The sequence below is a fragment of the Stigmatopora argus genome, chromosome 20 (assembly GCF_051989625.1).
Source record: "Stigmatopora argus isolate UIUO_Sarg chromosome 20, RoL_Sarg_1.0, whole genome shotgun sequence".
Lineage (NCBI taxonomy): Eukaryota > Metazoa > Chordata > Actinopteri > Syngnathiformes > Syngnathidae > Stigmatopora > Stigmatopora argus.
The window spans coordinates 9,416,036-9,434,342 of NC_135406.1; positions in this window are offsets into that span (position 1 = coordinate 9,416,036).

The following is an 18,307-nucleotide window of genomic DNA, read 5'->3' on the forward strand; positions in this document are numbered from 1 at the left end:
TAAGAACTGTAACATTATCCTCATCACGGAAACGTGGCTACACCAGCAAATCCCGGACGCTGCGGTTTCGCTAGCTAGCCGAACGCTTTTTCGGAACGATCGTTCAAAGGAACTAACAGGCAAAAGCAGAGGAGGAGGACTTTGCTTGTTCATACATAATGAATGGTGTGGTGACAGTAGGATTATTGACACTCACTGTTCTCCGGACTTAGAGCTATTGGCAGTACGGTGTAGGCCCTTCTACCTACCGAGAGAGCTAGCCGTCGTCATAGTAACGGCGGTTTATATTCCTCCTGATGCTAACGTCAACACGGCATTAAACCTCCTGCTAATGGCTGTAAACAAACAACAGCTTGACCATCCTGATGGAGTCTGTATTGTTGCTGGTGACTTCAACAGAGCATGTTTAAAGACTGTTCTACCTAAGTTTATCCAATACGTAAAATGTCACACGAGGGGAGACAAAACTCTTGACCATGTTTATTCTAACATTAAACATGCTTACAAAGCCACTTCCCTCCCTCACCTAGCTGGATCAGATCACCTCTGTCTAGCCCTCACCCCAGCATACACTCCATTCCGGAGGCAAACAAGACCACAAATAAAGACAATTAAAACTTGGCCCGAGGATGCCCTTTCTCAGCTGCAGGACTGTTTTTTCCACACCAAGTGGGAACTCTTTGAACACGACAACCTCCAGGACTATACGGACGCTGTACTCTCCTATATCAAAAACTGCATGGACAATGTCACTAGGAATAAACAAATACGGGTTTTTCCAAATCAAAAACCCTGGATGACCAAGGAGACTCAGGCACTCATCAAATGCCGTAACACCGCTTTCAGATCAGGGGACAAGATGAAATATAGAGCTGCCAGAGCTGATCTGAAAAGAGGCATTAAAAAGGCCAAGGCAGAATATACTAAGAAAATTGAGGAGCACTTCACAGACAATAACCCAAAGAAGATGTGGCAGGGAATACGACATATTACCAACTACAATAACAATAATATGTCTGTTAACGCAGATGCCTCACTAGCGGAGGAACTGAACCGTTTCTTTGCCCGCTTTGAGACTGACAAATCAGACCCAGTCTCAACACCCCCGCCACTATCCTGCAGCAATACACTGAAGTTCCAGGAAGAGGAAGTGGGACTGGAAATGCGGTCTGTGAATACCAGGAAGGCTGCTGGACCTGATGGAGTACCTGGGAAGGTGCTCAAAGCCTGTGCTGACCAGCTGGCTGGAGTCTTCACAAAAATCTTCAATTGTTCCCTGCAACAATCCATCATTCCATCCTGCCTGAAATCTGCCACCATTATTCCTGTCCCCAAAAAGCCAACTATCGACAGCATGAATGATTATAGGCCTGTTGCTCTCACACCTGTGATCATGAAGTGCTTTGAAAAGTTGATAGCCCGCCATATCAGGAATACAATCTCTCCCTCAGTTGACCCTCACCAGTTTGCTTATAGAGCTAACAGGTCCACTGAGGATGCTATCACCATTGCTCTACATACAGCATTGAGACACCTGGAACACCATGGGAATTACGTGAGGATGCTTTTCATTGACTATAGCTCAGCCTTCAACACCATGAAACCGGACATTCTGACTAACAAACTCTCCCACCTCGGACTATCCTCCTCCATCTGCTGTTGGATAAAGAACTTCCTAACCAACCGACCACAAACTGTTAGACTTGGTTCCCACCTTTCTTCCTCCATTACACTGAGCACTGGCTCCCCTCAAGGCTGTGTACTGAGTCCTCTTCTGTACTCCCTGTACACTTATGACTGTACACCAACCCACCAGTCCAACTACATCATCAAATTTGCTGATGACACCACTGTGGTCGGACTCATCTCAGAAGGGGATGAGGCGGCCTATAGAGACGAGGTCAACAAACTGTCTTCGTGGTGCTTGATGAACAACCTCACACTGAACAACACATAAACTAAAGAAATAATCCTGGACTTCCGCAAACAGAGCACAGATCTGGCCCCACTCCTCATAAATGGAGTTCGTGTAGACAGGGCCCAGTCCTTTAAATTCCTGGGGGTCCACGTCACGGACAAGCTCTCCTGGTCCACAAACACCACGGCAGTAGTGAAGAAGGCCCAGAAAAGACTCCATTTCCTGAGGGTACTCAGGAGGAATAACTTGGACACTAAGCTTCTGGTAACCTTCTATAAAGTCACTGTGGAGAGCATCCTGGCATACGGCATCACAGTGTGGTACGCTGGAAGCACGGCAGCAGACAAAAAGGCCATGCAGAGAGTGATCAACACTGCCCAGAGGATCGTCGGCTGCTCTCTGCCCTCACTGGAAGATATTGCCAGCCCTCGTTACATCAGCAGAGCTCGGAACATTGTTGGGGACCCGGACCACCCTGGTCATGACCTGTTCCAGCTGCTTCCCTCTGGCAGGCGCTACCGGTCTCACAAGGCACGGACAAAGAGGCTTAAGGACAGCTTCTTCCCCACAGCCATCAGGACTCTAAACTGCAGCAGCACGGCACGACACACAATCCCCTCGGTGTAACAACTTCGGGGTGAGGATAGATGAAGGACGTTGGGCGGCGATCTGCCTCCTGCTGGCTGACTAGGTAAGTAAGGAAGACAGTGGGAGGTAAGTGATCCATTTTATTCTTTGTTGGCATCGGTGAGGCAATCCTTCGCAGTCGCCGGGAGCTGGTTGCGCTCGGGAGGTGATGCGATGTATCCATCACGGCAAAATTGCCAGCAAGTCTGAACTCTTGCCTGAGAAAAGTGCACTTCGTGGAGAAGCACCTTCAATTTCGTCATACGCAGCTGGGTATGATGACAATTAGGTTTTTGTCTAGTCAATGATGACGACAAGCCTAAGTCTGATTTTATTTATTTATTTATTTTAATTGGGGGTGATTTTCCCGGAGGAAAGACCGCTATAAACCTCGGCGCGACCAAATGCGACGACCATTTGCGAAAGGGTCTACATTTCACTAAAACGGGGTAAAATACGCACTTATTGATGAAATACAAATACCGGAGCTTATCAGACATGGCTACCGGGCTCTGGGGGTGATTTTCCCGGGGGAAAGACAGCGATAAAAGTCGGCGCGACCAAATGCGACGATATGCCACTATTCGCAAAAGTGCCAAAAATGCACTAAAATGCGGTAAAATCAGCACTTAGTGATGAAATACAAATACTGGAGCTAAAATGACAGTCGATGGCAGCAGCTGATGTGTTAAATGAGTGCTCTTATTTCTCCCAGAAACAATGAAGGTTCATTGGACGCCTATGACAGTCAATGGCAGCAGCCGATGTGTTAAATGAGTGCTCTTATTGATATTTTGATATTAGATATTTAGATCGTTTCAACAGTATTTAAATCTTTTCAACAGTATTTAGACTCTAAATACTGTTGAAACGATCTAAATACAGTGGTACCTCGAGATACGAGCTTAATCCGTTCCGGGACTGAGCTCGTATGACAAGATTCTCGTAACTCGAGCGGAAGTTTCCCATTGAAATGAATGGGAAACAAATTAATTCGTTCCAACTCTCTGAAAAAAACACCAAAAACAGGATATTGGATTGAAAAAAATGTTTTATTTCTTATAATTCGCCATATATTGACAAAGTAATAAATAACGAGTGGTTTGATAGTAATAATGTGTTTAATAGGAGTAAAATTAGACACATTTCGCGGAGGGTATAGACAGCGGCATACACGGAGGCGGGGGGGGGCTTTATCCACGGTAACACTGCACTCGTAAACGAACAAACAAATTTAAATTAACTTGGATAACTATATACAGACACTCAACGTTTAATGTAACTTCAAACAAAACTAAATTCTAAATTTGTTGTAATATTTTTTACCTTACGTAGTTCTACGGGTTGACACCACCTGGCCGCTCCACCGAAGTCTTCAAAACGAACGCATCAAGAGTTGTTTGTTTTTGTCTACCCTTCAAAATATTTCGATAATGTCGCATACAAATGTCATCACAATAGGATAACGCACGACCACTTGCCAACGAGAAATAGTCTTTAAAGAACGATCGCGGGAGCGTCTTTCCTTAGAAAGAATAACAGGAAATACAATAGTTGATCTTACCCACGTATTGATTGTGGGTAATGAAGTTTTATTCTGAGAAAGGTTGCCATTGCCTATGGGTGTTGTGTGCACGAGTATACTTCATTACCCAGAAAGCCCTCTTTTTGCCCGCGCGTTGTGCGTTTCCTGGTCGTATGAGAAACTCGTCTGAATTAATTAGTTCCGTGCTCGTAGATATTGTTATACACGAAAGATATGCAAAAAAATGCCATGGCCGCCTGGCTGTGTCACATCACGAAATTTTGACCGCATCACGGGCACTGTTCCCTCTAAGCTGCGCGCGTGCGCAATTGCGCACTACTCTCGTCTTCTCTGCGCAGCAGCAATCCTATGGCGCGCAGTAAAAAAAAAAAACAGATTTTTTTTTTTTTTACCCCTTTCTTCATGATGGCGCCGTTTAAGCGGCAGCCAGTGGCAGTAGCTCTGTCCACTTATGTTTTTCGTGTTTTACAGCATGTTTTACATGAAAAATTAGAGGGAACATTGAGTCATGCACCTGCTTGTGGCAGGTGTGATACTGGTGTGCCCATAGCGAGCAATGATGATGTCGTGACCGGATGATTCGCCTAAAGACGTTTCGCCGACGGACGTTTGACAGACGGACAGGTCTCTGAATGAACATTCGTTCAAACAGCGTTTAATGATTAAATACAAATACTAGTATTTGTATTTAATCATTAAACGCTGTTTTCAGCTGGATTTGACCGAATTTGAGAGCATTTTGAGCCGTTTGGCGAATGGACGTATATGGACATTTTTTTGCCTCCATAGCGACATCATCGCGACATTTTACCGAGGAATTCACTTCCCTGGGCTCGGTTCTAATGTCCAAAGAGCTCCAGTATTTGTATTTAATCATTAAACGCTGTTTTCGGCTGGATTTGACCGAATTTGAGAGCATTTTGAGCCGTTTGGCGAATGGACGTATATAGACGTTTTTTTGCCTCCATCGCGATATCATCACGACATTTTACCGAGGAATTCACTTCCCTGGGCTCGGTTCTAATGTCCAAAGAGCTCCAGTATTTGTATTTAATCATTAAATGCTGTTTTAGGATGGATTTGACCCGATTGCTGTCATTTTACGGCTCGGTTCTGCTACATCTGCCCGCCCAAGAGTGCTTATTCCCGGGCTGCCATTGATGGTAGACTAACATTGATTTTTACTATAATTTGGACAACACCGGCGGCGGGCCGGATTAAAAATCCTAACGGCCGTATATGGCCCGCGGGCCGAGGTTGAAAAACTTGTACACACACAATCCGGGGGCGGGGCGAGCGCGCAAATCCCGTTTCGGCGAAACCTCCGAAAAATTAGAGGGAACATTGATCACGGGCGAATTATTCGATCGAAATTTCCCCCGTAAGACGAGCATTTTGTATGACGAGCGGTCGTATGACGAGGTACCACTGTACTGTCTAACTAAAAGTATACTAATACTTTTATTTGTTTGATACTGTTGAAACGATCTAAATACTGTCTAACTTAAAGTATACTAATACTTTTATTTGTTTGATAAAAATGACCATCTAATCTAAAGTATTTCAACATTGCAAGTTCTCCCAGAGAGAATGATGGTTCATTGGACGCCTATGTCTGTCAATGGCAGCAGCTGATGTGTTAAATGAGTGTTCTTATTGATATTTTGATGTTTGATAAAAATGACCATCTAATCTAAAGTATTTCAACATTGCAAGTTCTCCCAGAGAGAATGAAGGTTCATTGGACTGCTTCAATAAAAACACCATCTGCTATTTAATAAAATGACAGTAGATGGCAGTAGCCGATCAGGCGACCAAAAGACGACCCAAAGACCGGCGACAAAAAAGACCGGCGACAAAAAAGACCGGCGACAAAAAAGACCGGCGACCCAAAAGACGACGACCAAACTTCCGGGCGACCTAAAGACCGCGACCAAAAGACCGGTGACCAAAAGACCGGCGACCAAAAGACCGGCGACCAATCGAATGCTTTTCGTTCATTTTTTTGCGTGTATTTTTTTATTTTGGGCTCATGTTTTCAGTTTACTTTTGTTTTTAATTAAAACTCTTTATGTATACCGTAATGATTGTATTGACACACTATTAGTGGTGGCTTTGTGAGCATCACTTGTCGTTTTCACACAGGGACCCACAGCTTTGCACAATACTGACACCTGGTGGACGTTAAAATCACTACAGGAAACTTTATACAAAAAGCCCAAGGGTGCATTAACGTCAACTCGAGTTCATGTGGGCCAGACTATTTCAGATTATATATATATATATATATATATATATATATATATATATATATATATATATATATATATATATATATATATATATATATATATATAAATATATATATAAATATAAATATATATATATATATAAATATATATATATATAAATATAAATATATATATATATATATATATATATATATATATATATATATGTATATATATATATATATATATATATATATATATATATATATATATATATACTCAGTGGCGGTCTGTGCAATTTCTCATAGCGCCTTCAATGAATCAATCCAACCCTCAAAAACTATTTTATGGCAATAAAACCTCTACTGCATATAAAGCTGCGACACATAAAAAATAATCAATAAATCAATGCACAAAAATGGGGTAAAATCCACTTCCTAGCAACATTTAATGATTAAATACAAATACTGGAGCTTTTCAGACATTACAACTGGGCCAAGGGGGTGATTTTCCCTGGAAAAGACAGCGATGACGGTCAATGGCGTACGGGCAAACATTGCCAGAAAATGGGTAAAATCCAGCCGAAAACAGCCTTTATGGATTAAATACAAATACTGGACCTTTTTAGACATCAGAACCAGGCCCGGAGTATCATTTCCCCAGGAAAAAGACAGCGATGAACATTGATACATCCATATACGTCCATACGCGAAACGGCAAAAAATGCACTAAAATGGGGTAAAATCCACTTCCTAGCAGCATTTAATAATTAAATACAAATACTGGAGCTTTTCAGACATTACAACCGGGCCAGGGGGGTGATTTTCCCGGGAAAAGACAGCGATGAACGTCAATGGCGTACGGGCAAACATTGCCCGAAAATGGGTAAAATCCAGCCGAAAACAGCATTTATTGATTAAATACAAATACTGGAGCTTTTTAGACATCATAACCTGGCCCAGAGTATAATTTCCCCACTAAAATGGGGTGAAATCCACTTCCTAGCAGCATTTAGTGATTAAATACAAACACTGGAGCTTAAATACAAACACTGGAGCTTTTCAGATATCAGAACCGGGCCCACAATTGAAATATTATTTAGGAATATAGCCATATTTTACTCACCAAAAATCATTTTTAACTGTACACAATATCCACCCTCCTTTCTTTCTTCCTTCTTTTCTATCGCCATCGAAGCTAATGATGAAAGTCGAGCCTGTCATGTCGTGTTGTTGACATAGTCCGTCTTGAAAATGGCTTTAAATCAACACAACACTATATTTACTTGTGCAGCTAGCTCCAAATACAGTTTGGTAGCTCTTTGTAGTTAGCACACTGAAAATGGCGCACACACCCTTTTCCCGGCTGTAACAGAATTGCTAGCTTTGGAGATGATCGCCCTTTCTTAATGATGTCCATTTTTTTCTGGAAAAGTCCGTCTGGAAAATAGCTTTGTGAGCAAATCTGCAACCAAATCCATTTGTTTTCCTCCGTCGGCCATTGTGGGTGGAGTTTGCGATCTCTGGCTGCCTCACTCTGGCTTTGGCCCGCCTACTCTATAGCTAGCCAATCATAGTTGATGAAAGCAATGACGTATCCCTAAGCCAGCAAAATGGCAATGCCTGCGAAAAAGCATTGTGGTGTTGCCAACTCGAAATCTGATTGGTTAAAAGCAACAGTCTTGTTTAATGCAGCAGAGCCCGCAGAACTGATTGTGAAGGCTTTGAGGCAGATTCCTGATCCTGGCAAGAAATAATGGCTGAAATTTGATTGGTTAAATGTTTCAATATGAAAACACACATCTGGAAGCAGTGCAACCAGGGGGAAAAGCAATGAAAGGAAGCTAACAGACCATTTGGAATAATAAGTATTGATGGACAAAATATAATACAGTGGTACCTCGACATACGATCTTAATCCGTTCCGGGACTGAGCTCGTATGACAAGTTTCTCGTAACTCGAGGTAAAGTTTCCCATTGAAATGAATGGGAAACAAATTAATTCGTTCCAACTATCTGAAGAAAACACCAAAAACAGGATATTGGATTTGAAAAAATGTTTTATTTCTTCTAATTCACCATCTATTAACAAAGTAACACATAACTAGTGGTTTAATAGTAATAAAATGTGTTTAATCTAACTAAAAATGGGCAGATCTCGACGACAGGAGACAGAGACGTTTGGGGGCGTGGGGTTCGTTTTTTTTCCACGACAACGCACTCGTAAACGGAACAAACAAATTTAAATTAACTTGGATTAATATATACAGACACTCAAACATACGTTTAATGTAACTTTACACAAAACTGAATTCTAATTTTGTTGTAATCTTTTGTTACCTTCGTTTTTCGGGTTGGCGGTTTGTCACGCTTCCGCCCTCACGTTCGCTATCGATGGACTGTTTACTGTTGTATTGCCTTCAAAATATTACCAAAATGATGCACACAAATGTCCTCACAATAGGATAAAGCACGACCACTTGCCAACGAGAAATAGTCTTTAAAGAGCGATCGCTGGACCTTCTTTCCTAAGAAAGAATAACAGGAAATGACATAGCTGAGCTTCCTACGTATTGATTGTGGGTAATGAAGTTTTATTCTGAGAAAGGTATGGGTGTTGTGTGCAGGAGTATACTTCATTACCCAGAAAGCCTTCTTTTTGCATGCGCGTTGTGCGTTTCCTGGTCCGAGGAGGAACTCGTTTGAATTATTTGTTCCGTGCTCGTAAATATTGTTATACACGAAAGATATGCAAAAAAGACCTGGCTTGGTCGTATCATGAAATTTTGACCGCATAACGGGCGAATTATTCGATCGAAATTTCCCCCGTAAGACGAGCATTTTGTATGACGAGCGGTCGTATGACGAGGTACCACTGTATATGATTCAGATATTTCTTAGGCCAGCAGAGAAGGCCTTGAAGGCCCTGACGGCCCGCCACTGCAGGCACTACTCGGTCTCTCCCCCTGATAATGTCGTTCCCCAAAAGAATATTCACCCCTGCCACTGTCAAACTCGAGGTTACCCCTTTTTGTATGTACCTGTTATTAACTCACACTTCAGACATAGTTTCGACGCCAAGAAGGCGCTACTGTATTACCGGGAATTGCAGCCTTACTAACCGGATTTGAGTGACAAGAGCCCCGGTTATCAGATCGAGTAGACCACATGTTTCAAAGTGGCGGCCTGGGGGCCAAATCTGGCCCGCCGCTTCATTTTGTGTGGCCCGGGAAAGTAAATCATGAGTGCCGACTTTCTGTTTTAGGATCAAATTAAAATGAAGAGTATAGATGTATATTAAATTTCCTGATTTTCCCGCTTTTAAATCAATAATTGTAATGTTTTAATATATTTTTTCTGTGTTTTTAATTCAAAAGTCATTTTGTACAATCTAAAAATATAATTAAAAAAGCTAAAGTAAACATTGTTTTAGATCTATATAAAACTGAATATTCAGGGCTTCTAATCAAGTTCTTTTAATTCGTTTATAAAAAAAAAATCTAAATATTATATCTAAAATGGTCCGGCCCACATGAAATCGAGTTGACGTTAACGCGGCCCGTGAACCAACCTGAGTCTGACACCCTTGGAGTAGACCCGAACAACCTTTTGTGAGTCAGCAAATAGTTATCGGCGAGAACGGTGGCTTCTAACATCCTTTTTAAACTCGTGCTCGTTTAAGTGGACTACTGTGCGTGACCCAATGTAAACGTAGGTTTCAATCAACCCTAATGCGATAGATGTGACAAATTTTTCATTTGAATAAAAAAATTCTACACATGCACTCTCTTGATACGCACTTCTCTTCCAGTATTGCCCATGAAGAAAGTTTCGTTCAAATACAAAAAGCACGCTATTGTGTCTGTATAACCACATACAGTGAGTTCATTAAGCCCACTATATTGCATGTTCTCTCACTTAGAAATCATGGAGGGCTCTGTTATTTTATAGGCGCAGGTCCACTATGAGAGAAATAATCTAAAAAGAAAATCCACAAATTACCAATTTTTGAGCAGCTGCAAAAAAGTTTTTGATTACCTGTCTATCAGCGAGATTTCTGACCCTCAAAGACGTCTTAGTCCATTTCCACTCGATGTATGCATTTTCTTGAATCAGCTGCCCGTTTGAGGTTGTTAGCTGCATGAAGACACCCATCCACTCGTCAGTATGCAAAATACTGCATACAAAATTATATTAATATTCAGTTATTTTGGTTTTAGTGTTCTCCAGGTGTGAAAGAGACCTGTGCATCAGGTAGGTGGTAGCATCTTCCACACCAATGCCTGGACGATAGGCAAACTGCAGAGGGTCCAGTTCTGCATTCATCAGGAGGCTGAGGTGATTACGTGTTAACGGTTTAATAAAAGCAGAAAACAAGGGCTCGTTCACCCTTAATTGACATTTGATGTTTGATGTTAAATGTTGTTTTCTTTCTAGCCTGTCCTTCATCTGCTAAAGTGGAGAGAAGAGGCAAGGTTTTTGTGTGTGTTTTGCATCCTCTGAGTTTCAATAGACTAGAATAGACAGAACAGGACTGGTTGGTCAGCGTAATTTGTATCTACGAACCTTTTGTATACCCCTAAAACTAGGAAATAACGGCATTTTGCCTTGATGAGCATGCTTTAAAATGGAAGTGTTTTGGTAGTTGAAAAATTCCAAATGTTAAGGGCGATTTTTTTGAAGGAGCGCTGTTAATTAAATGCATCAAAAGCAGCAGAAAAAAAGTTGAAGTACCAAATTCAGATTTGTTTTTACAATTCTCTCCCCCCAATTCATTTAAAACAGCACAAACCCATTCTCGGCAGACAACAATGACATTTAATCGTGTAAAATACATAAATTTATACAAAAAAGATATAAAAACTGTACAATTAAAATGACAAAAGTATCATTTTGAATAAATAACTTTTGTGGAGAACATTGCATCAGTACAAAGTGGGTCAAGGATGACTCACATTGAGTTTTTTCTCGTAAATGTATCTACTCGTTCTCTTGGCATCCTTGACCACCTTGCAGACCACCAAGGACTTCTTCAAGAGGAAGAGTTGTCTATTTTTTCCCATGCTCACAGCTATTCTTGAATCCCAGACCTTGAAGGAATCGTGAAGGAGCAGCTCGCCTTGCGAATCGTTGCTCTCATGAAAACCTGAAGGAGGAGAGTTGGAGGTGGCACGTAAGCAAACGACCTGAATCGTGAGAAAATGATTTGCCACCTTGACATCATGTTCAGTTACCTTCCAGCACGGAGAGATGCATGGCATCATTGGCTTTTTTGGGAATGCTAAGAGTCACATCCAGGGCTTTCTTGAGCTGCTCTTTCCCTTCACAGCATTGCAGCAGATCCTAAAATAAGCTAAAAGACACACATTGAGACATTGTTCCCACAAAATTGAGAGAATTTACTGTATAAGGTATTGATGTATGCTCTGTTTGTTCATTTCACTGAGCTGGTTATGTTGTGTTACATTATGCTACAGGACTTGCACGAGACGTTTCACAGAATGTGTGGGGTTTCAAGTGTTTTCATCGGTGCGTCATGAATGTTATTTTCCTGAGTAACAAACTTTTTTGCATACCTTTATCAGGAGGGGATATTTGGTGTTCCTCTGTACTGGCTTCAGCAGGTAAGAGTTGATTGAGTTTGCCAGTCCGTGCTTCTGCTGAATTTTCTGTTGCAGACGAGAGAAAAAAAGCCATTGTAAGATTATGAAATTTCATGTGCTTTCATTTGATTGGATCACTTAGACATTGAACTTACATGAAAATATTGCACAGCATGATCAACGATGAGCCAAGTGGATTCTTCATAGTACTTGCAGTAATCGACATAATATAAGTGGAACTTATCAGCCTATTTAAAAGCAAAAAGGTCAGAATTCTTAAATGGGTCATTTTCCAGTCTTATTATGGTTACTGCAGAATTCATACATACCGATTTGACCAGTGGCGGGCCGTCAGGGCCTTCAAGGCCTTCTCTGCTGGCCTAAGAAATATCTGAATCATATTATATTTTGTCCATCAATACTTATTATTCCAAATGGTCTGTTAGCTTCCTTTCATTGCTTTTCCCCCTGGTTGCACTGCTTCCAGATGTGTGTTTTCATATTGAAGCATTTAACCAGTCACATTTCAACCATTATTTCTTGCCAGGATCAGAAATCTGCCCCAAAGCCTTCACAATCAGTTCTGCGGGCTCTGCTGCATTAAACAAGACTGTTGCTTTTAACCAATCAGATTTCGAGTTGGCAACCCCACAATGTTTTTTCATAGGCATTGGCATTTTGCTGGCTGGGATACGTCATTGCTTTCACCAACTATTATTGGCTTGCTATAGAGAGTAGGTTGGGCCAAAGCCATAGTGAGGCAGCCAGAGATCGCAAACTCCACCGGCAATGGCCGACAGAGCAAAACAAATGGATTTTGTTGCAGATTTGCTCACAAAGCTATTTTCCAGACTGACTTTTCCAGAAAAAAAATGGACATAATTAAGAAAGGGCGGTCAACTCCGAAGCTAGCAAGCCTGTTACAGCCGGGAAAAGCTAACTTAGCTGCACAAGCAAATATATTGTTGTGTTGATTTAAAGCCATTTTCAAGACAGACTATGCCGGAAATATGACAGGACAGGTTCGACTTTCATCATTAGCTTCGATAGCGATAGAAAAGAAGGAAGAAAGAAAGGAGGATGGATATTGTGTGCAGTTAAAAATGATTTTTGGTGAGTATAATATGGCTATATTCCTAAATAATATTTCAATTGTGGTCCCGGTTCATATCTGAAAAGCTCCAGTGTTTGTATTTAATCACTAAATGATGCCAGGAAGTGGATTTTACCCCATTTTACCCCAGTTTAATTTTTGCCGTTTCGCCATTGACGTCCATCGCTGTCTTTTCCCTGGAAAAATCACCCCCTGGCCCGGTTGTAAGCATAAAAGTTGAACAAGGCATAATATTTTCATTATACGGTAAACAAAGCAGTATTTAATGTAAACAAAGCAGCCGTATTTTCAAACAATAATACGATTATCGCCATCTGCCTGCCGGAGTCCCGTCAAAACACGGTAAGAGTTTCTTGCCGATCAGCAGAAACACAGGGTTTGTTGCTGAAAAGCGTCCCTGGAAACAATGTGTCCTCGAGCTGTGGGCCTTGAGGAGACGATGGGGAGGAAAAGTGTCTGTGGTCACATGAATTAATTTATAGCCTTATTACTTATTAAAAATGCTTACAACACATATAGAAACATTCCATAATAAATCCAACAGTGTGCAGTTAAAAATGATTTTTGGTGAGTATAATATGGCTATATTCCTAAATAATATTTCAATTGTGGTCCCGGTTCATATCTGAAAAGCTCCAGTGTTTGTATTTAATCACTAAATGCTGCTAGGAAGTGGATTTTACCCCATTTTACCCCAGTTTAATTTTTGCCGTTTCGCCATTGACGTCCATCGCTGTCTTTTCCCGGGAAAAATCACCCCCTGGCCCGGTTGTAATGTCTCAAAAGCTCCAGTATTTGTATTCAATCAATAAATGCTGCTAGGAAGTGGATTTTACCTCATTTTAGTGCATTTTTTTGCTGTTTCACGTATGGATGTATATGGACGTATAGACGTTCATCGCTGTCTTTTTACCGGGGAAATGATACTCTGGGCCCGGTTCTGATGTATAAAAAGCTCCAGTATTTGTATTTTATCAATAAATGCTGTTTTCGGCTGGATTTTACCCCATTTTTGGGCAATGTTTGCCCGTACGCCATTGACGTTCATTGCCGTCTTTTCCCGGAAAAATCACCCCCCCTGGCCTGGTTTTAATGTCTGAAAAGCTCCAGTATTTGTATTTAATCATGAAATGCTGCTAGGAAGTGGATTTTACCCCATTTTTGTGCATTGATTTATTGATTGTTTTCTATGTGTCGTAGCTGTAGCTGCAGTAGAGGTTTTATAGTCATAAAATAGTTTTTGAGGGTTGGATTGATACGTTGAAGGCGCTACCAGAAAATGCACGGACCGCCACTGCATTTGACGAAGCACTGTCCGACATCTTCAGGGACATGTCCGTATTTTTCCAGCTCTTTGAGAAAGATGCTGAAGAAAGATAGGAAGGACATGGAACTCCATTAATAAATTTCAACATGGTGGAGTGTTGAGTGGAGTTGTGAAAGAAAAGTCACGACTAATGCTTACTTGTGATGGAATTCATACAGCTCCAAAATGTTGGAATTGAGGATCCCTCAAAATGTTGAGCAAATATTTATCTTCAGATACGAGACAAATTTTGATATACGAGCAGACAGCGGACGCGAGAAGCTGCTCATAAGAGCATCATGGGCACTGTATCTCTCCCCGCAACTCCCTCGTGTAATGTCTGTGGTCGCAACTCCCTCGTGTAATGTCTCTACGAGCACTGGGCGGAGTGTTGCATTTTTTCAGTGTTTTTCTTGGCGAGGCGATCGCTAATACGAGAATTATATATACTACTTCTCGTTGGCAAGTGGTGTGTGCGTTATGCTATTGTGAGGACATTTGTGTGCATCATTTTCATAATGTTTTGAAGGGAATACAAAAGCAAACAGTCCCTCTTGCATCTGAAAGTGATGGTGGAAGCGGGGAAAATAGAGCCAACCCAGCCGGGAGAAGAAAGGTATCAAAATGTAAAACAAAATTAGAATTTAGTTTAGTTTAAGGTTAGATTAAACACGTTTTTGAGTGTGTCTGCATCGTAATCCAAGACAATTGAAATTTGTTTATGTTATGTTACAAGCACGTTGCCGTGCAAAAAGCCTCCCCCCTCTCTGTCCCTCGTTGGAACGTGTTAATTTGTTTTTGGTTAGTTTCTATGGAAAACGTTCTTTTGAGTTACGAGAAAATCGACATACGAGCCAGTCCCGGAACGCATTAAGCTCGTATCTCGAGGTACCACTGTATTGACAAATAACAGAAAAAATATACCCACAAATGAGACTGCACCCTATCACATGGTGCATTTTATATGTGAAAATACGGTATATATAAATATTTTCAGTTTTTCACTTTAATATTGAACATAATTTAAAATATATTTTGTTTCCTTTTGAAATGAAAAACAAATGATTAAAAGACAAAGCGCAAATAAACATTGTTTTAGTTCGATAAAAACTGGATATTTAGGGCTTTTGATCTAGTTCTTTTAATCCGATTTGGAGAAAAAAATCTAAATATATCTAAAATGGTCCGGCCCACATGAAATTGAGTTGACGTTAATGCAGCCCACGAACCAGCTCGAGCTTGACTTCCATGATCTAGTGGATGTATAACACAACCCCAAACACTAAAACTATTACTACTACTATTGCACCTAATAATGCAGTGTGCCCTATATATAAAACTAATTTTAATATGGGCCATTCTTTGAAAGTGCGCCATATACGTGGATGTTAGTACACATAGTAGATACACGTGACTCTCTGATCTCGCCGCCAGGTGGTCACGTAGTTCATTGCGGCCCAGATAGTTCCAAGCACAAGCAGCCCTGTAGTATTTCTAAGCGACTGTCAGCAACAATTGTGACATTTCATGGTAAACATTGATTAAATCATGTCCAAGTACTTTTTGGGATAGCATTGCATTACAATGTATACGTAAATGTGAGTTTCACATTTGAAAGTGAGGTGAAAAGTGAAAACAATCTCAATTGTTATGTAGAAGGGGAATTTCCATTATCTGTGTAGCATTACCATGGAAGCTTGACTTTAACATTGAAGCGAATGAAGATGCAAGATTTTTTTTCCACAAATAAATGATTGCCTCTGCAAATAACATCTAGATTCCCACAATTTAGTTACCTGTGGTGTGGCAGTGAGTGAAAAGGAGAATAGCAGCAGCCCGATTTACCAGCCCAATTCTTTGACTTGTCATAATGTCACGTAGTGTGGGGGTGAAGGAGGGAGTGTAGCCAATCGCAGGGAAACCAGGACATTCATGGTATACTTAAAGAGTTTTAATTAAAGAGACCAAAAGCAAAGTGCAAACATTTCAGTTGAGATTCTCATTTTCTGAACGGCTTTATCCTCTCTCAGGTCGCGGTGGCCAGTCGATCGCAGGGCACAAGGAGACGGACAACCATCCACACTTAAACCCAAACCTAGGGGGCAATTTAGAGTGTCCAATCAGGCTACCATGCATGTTTTTTGGAATGTGGGAGGAAACTGGAGTACCAGGAGGAAACCCACGCAGGCCCGGGGAGAACATGCAAACTTCACACAGATGGACGTGACCTGGAGTTGAACCCAGGACCCCAGAGCTGTGAGGCCGACACACTAACCACTCTCTCCACTGGGCCGCCAAGCCGACAATCCAAAATGACAAAAATGAACCAAAAGTTGTAGAAAGACGCAAGAAGCGTTAGATGTTTTGGGTTTCAAAAGCTGTCTTTTATTTATCCTAATAGTCCCCATTACACATCTGCTATCTCCTGTACTGTAACCTCTCCTAGCTCCTCAACTTGAGGGTAGCTGAATTCTTCTTCCAAGGCATCAACCTCAGTCAGGATTCATGCATGGGAATCTATTGAAGTACCTTACACTTGTGAAGGAACTGTTTTTGATGATGCTGAGATCAGCTACCTCAGTATGTTTGAGCAATTCGTCCTTCATTGGAATTTTTCTTTTACATATTTCACTGCAGTTTTATAAAACTTTCTCACACGTGCAGATGGCAGTCACTTTTTTTCAGGCATTTATTCTTCCATCTACGAACTTTCTCACCAATACAAAGTCCTTCATCATTTTTCGCAAATGGAATACTAATCTTCTCATAATCCACTTTCTCTTCCAACAAGTCTTTGTCACGCAAATCAAGTTTTCATGTTGCAATACTTACAGTACGCAAAGAATTCTCCTTCAGTTGATGGTGCCAAACACAGATATATAATACTTTGGATAGTGGATGACAATGATCAATAGCACTCAGCGTCACGTTATGCTTCACCCCCCAACCAAAAAAATAATAAATCAACCATTTTCATCTCCGCTACGCTTACGTTGTGTTGCGCCAAACACGGATATAAAATACTGTATTCCGCCTTGAACTTTTGCAGGCTGCATTTCCTTGTTTTTTTTTCCATGTCAAAATATCAGTATCACAGTTCTCTTGTATTCGCATGGAAACCAATGTTACGGTACGTCTATGCTGCTTCAAAAATCTATCGAAACTACATCTACGTGCTCTAAATGGAGGTCATATCCATTTAGTTTAGGTCAAGTGGATGTAGTTTCGATTTGTGCCATCTTCAATTGGCGAATTTTATCTAAAAAAGTTATTAAAAGCATTAGTAACGTTTCTTAACACCGATTGCGTCAGACATTGCTTGATTTTTTTATTTTTGTAGTTTTCATAGAAAATGTGGATTTCATAATTTGCTATAAGCTGGGGTAGTAAACTATGGACGATTCGTAGTATTTTGTAACTTACTGTATCGGCATTTGCTTGCGTCATGACGTCGCGGCGTACGCAACGGCGCCATGTTGTCGTGACGTCACCGTGTCACGGCGCTGTCAAATTGCAGTTCTTTAACAATAAATTGCCATTGCAGTTTGTCATCTACAATAAAAAAAATCACATCAATATAATTTTTACCAATGGTTATACATAAATAAAAATATTTTGCAAAGTCCATTGATTGCCTATTGTTGGATTTATTATGGAATGTTCTATATGTGTTGTAAGCATTTTTAGTAAGTAATAAGGCTATAAATTAATTCATGGGACCATGGACATTTTTTCCTCCCCATCGTCTCCTCAAGGCCCCACAGCTCGAGGACACATTGTTTTCGGGACGCTTTTCGGCAAAACACAACGGGACTGTTTTGACGGGACTCCGGCAGCAGATGGTGATAATCGCATTATTGTTTGAAAATACGGCTGCTTGTTTACATTATAATACTGCTTGGTTTACTTTAGAATGCTTTGTTTATCTTATAATGAAAATATTATGCAATTCCTCACACCGTT